This window comes from Jaculus jaculus, chromosome 5 (assembly GCF_020740685.1).
Source record: "Jaculus jaculus isolate mJacJac1 chromosome 5, mJacJac1.mat.Y.cur, whole genome shotgun sequence".
NCBI lineage: Eukaryota > Metazoa > Chordata > Mammalia > Rodentia > Dipodidae > Jaculus > Jaculus jaculus.
This window is the reverse complement of record NC_059106.1, coordinates 125,815,855-125,819,006: the sequence shown is the minus strand read 5'-3', so window position 1 is coordinate 125,819,006 and position 3,152 is coordinate 125,815,855. Positions and strand designations below refer to the sequence as shown.

At 44.9% G+C, this 3,152-nt stretch overlaps 1 pseudogene; it reads right to left on the bottom strand.

The window, feature by feature from the left end:
* Window positions 1-277: 277 nt before the first annotated feature.
* On the bottom strand, window positions 278-639 carry LOC101614901 (annotated as a pseudogene).
* Window positions 640-3,152: the final 2,513 nt, after the last annotated feature.

The following is a 3,152-nucleotide window of genomic DNA, read 5'->3' as shown; positions in this document are numbered from 1 at the left end:
ATTAGTTTGTCCTTCTCTTTCTTGGACTGTATTAGTTCTTCCACTTGGTCTTTTGGTTTAGATATTCTACTGGTGAGAGTTTCTACAAAGTTTTCAATTTGACTTACTCTGTTTTTCATTTCTATTATTTCTGATTGGTATTTTTTCATTATTTCTATTTCCTTACCCATGTCTTATATTGGCTCTTTTATTTCATTAAGTTGGTTTCCTATGTACTCTTGGGATTCCTTCAGGAGTTTGTTTTCTTCTTCTTTTTTTATTTTAAAAAGTTTCATATTTACTTAGCTTTCTGACTCTGTGATTGTGTCTTCAACCTTCATGATGATTTTCTGCTCCTCAATAAGGAAAGCTCGCCTGATCGTGTCATGGACACATTTAGCATACATGGAACCACCATAGGCCCGACTGACATGTTTTTTTTGTTGTTGTTGTTTTGGACAATCTCATAAAGACTTTAGGTCTCACAGCACAAACCCCTTGCAGTCAGCCTGGGCACACACCACATGCTGACTTTGGTGCTTTCCCAACCTTCCTGGTGTTCAGGTAAATAATTCTATGACCAGGGGTTCAGGACAGCCTAGTTTTGTTAGAGTCTGTATTGTAGGAAAGCCTATGATGATATGTCAAATGCTGGATCATTCTGAATGCCCCAGCTCACAGCTTGACCCCTGAGGACACCCTGCTCATGTGGCTCCTTCAATGACAGCCAATTTTCAAGAAAAACCAAGCTGCAATACCTGTTTTCTTCTTTTATTCCTTTGATTTCTTCTTTAATTTCTTTGGGCATAGATATAATCATTTTTTAAATCTTTTTCAGGTATTTCATCTAAAACAGTCTTAGTGGAGGTCACTTCTAATGGATTTATAATTTTTGGTGGGATTATAGTTTCTTGATTTTTATGTTTCTTATAGTATAATGTAGAGATTTTTGCATACTGAATTCATTTGATGCTTGGGTTTTCTAATTATCTGCAGTAATCTTAGCAGCGTAAATCCAAGTTTTATATCTTCAGGTAGGAGTTGAAGGTGCCAGGTGACGTTCTTACACTCCCCGAGGGACAGCAGAAGTGACCCTTGGTGTTGCTTGCCTGCTGTTCAAGTATTCTAGTAGACCAGGTGGAGCAATTTACTGGCAAATTCTAAAATTCAACTGAGCAATATAGACATTCAATCCAAGCCTGCAGAGTATTTATGCAAGAGTGGGTATTAAAACAAACAGGTCCTCTAACATAGTCAAAGTCCCTAAGGGTGTGTGTTGCCCCACACCCTTAATCCTGTCAACTGGGAGGTTGAGATTTCTGGTTTGAAATGGGTTCCAGGTCAGCCTGGGACTCTGGCCCCAATAATGACGGAAGAAAAGACAAATCAGGAAGCATCTAAGGCAACAGTAATCAATGCCAAAATACAGCTTAATTGAGAATGGTAAAGCCAACCAAGAATATGTAACACACAACCTGCCCTGACATGGAAAGAGATTAGCGCTTCCAGTGCAGGTCTATGTACCTGCCTTTGTGTAAGAAGAACCTATTACCTTTTGGGATGGCTTCCAATCTCACCAATACTGAGTGCCCACTTTATCCCTGTCTGTTGGGATGTGGATCTGGTGCTGGGTGTCCTGTGGCTGCAGCTGAATGAGTTTTCCAGTGGTTTGCCATGTCGCTGGTGGTTGGGGGATGGGAGGCTGCGCAGGGTGCCTGGAGTTGTACCAGAGCTGCTCAGCTTGTCCCGTTTGTATCTCCTTCAGCAGCTGCTCAGCTGGTTTCTGCTGTCTTCCCCTTCAGATTCTTGACGTTGCAAGGAGGCTGATATGAGTGGAAAATCCCTCCCCCTTGTTTCTGTTCTTGCAGCTCTGAGCAGGCAGGCAGGCGTGAGAACCAGGGCTGCTGGCACCTCAGCGGGATTCGGCCAGCTTCCTCCTTTCTAGAAGATCTGTGTCTCTCCTGCTTCTCTGATGTGGTTGATAATAACTTATACCCCTTCCCTTTTCAGTAGAAGAGTGTATGTTGCTGGTTTCGTCGTCTTCTCCACCCCCCCTTCTCCTCCTCCTCCTTTTTCTTCTTTTTTCCCACCCTATGCTGCCTTGGTGAGTGGCTAGCATGCCTCCATCTTACCTGAGAGGACAGCTTTCTGAGGGTCGGTCCTCACCTTCCAGCCCTCTTCCTGCTTGTTGTTCTCTGCTGCCTTCACAGGCTAGCTGGAGTTCGGGGGGGGGGGGGGGTGCGGTGTGGACATTCTCCATCTGTCACTGCCTCCCAGCTCACTGTGGCATGCTGGGATTGCAGAAGCTTGCTACAGCTTTCAGCTTTTATGTAGGTCTGGGGTTCTGAAGTTGGGTACTCAGGCTTGCACAGCAAGCACTGTATTCACTGAGCCATCTTTCAAGCCTCCAGAAGTTTCTTTTGATAGTGGGCAGATGTTAATGTAGAGATACATAGCTTTGTGAAAGTGCTAAGCATAAGTGTCTGTTGTGTGGCCAGCCCTAAACAGGACATCTGTGTCACAGAAGTGGGGACAGAAAGAGTGTAAGAGCAGGATGGGAAACAGGGCTGTGGAATGCTCTCTTCTGGACGTAACAAGGCTGTTACACTCATGTGCTCACAGCAGCTGTGGTTTCTTTTTTTTTTTAATATTTATTTATTTATTTATTTATTTATTTATTTATTTATTTATTTATTTATTTGACAGCGACAGGCACAGAGAGAAAGACAGATAGAGGGGGGGAGAGAGAATGGGTGTGCCAGGGCTTCCAGCCTCTGCAAACGAACTCCAGACGCGTGCGCCCCCTTGTGCATCTGGCTAACGAGGGACCTGGGGAACCGAGCCTTGAACCGGGGTCCTTAGGCTTCACAGGCAAGCGCTTAACCGCTAAGCCATCTCTCCAGCCCAGCTGTGGTTTCTTGCACAAGACCCAGCCCATCAATATTACACTCGGATGGCAGGGTCTCATGAAACTGACCCCATCCTGCCCCCAGAGGAGTTCCTGGTAGTTAAGTTATTGGGGGAGGGGCATCATGTTCTCCAGAGGCGTAGTCACGGGTAAGTTGCTCATATTCCGGTAACTAACCCTCACGCATGCTTGTGCAGGTGACCCTAATTTAACTCAGGGTCACAAAAATAAAAAGACTTGGAAGTCGGAAAGAGATTAAGTGGGA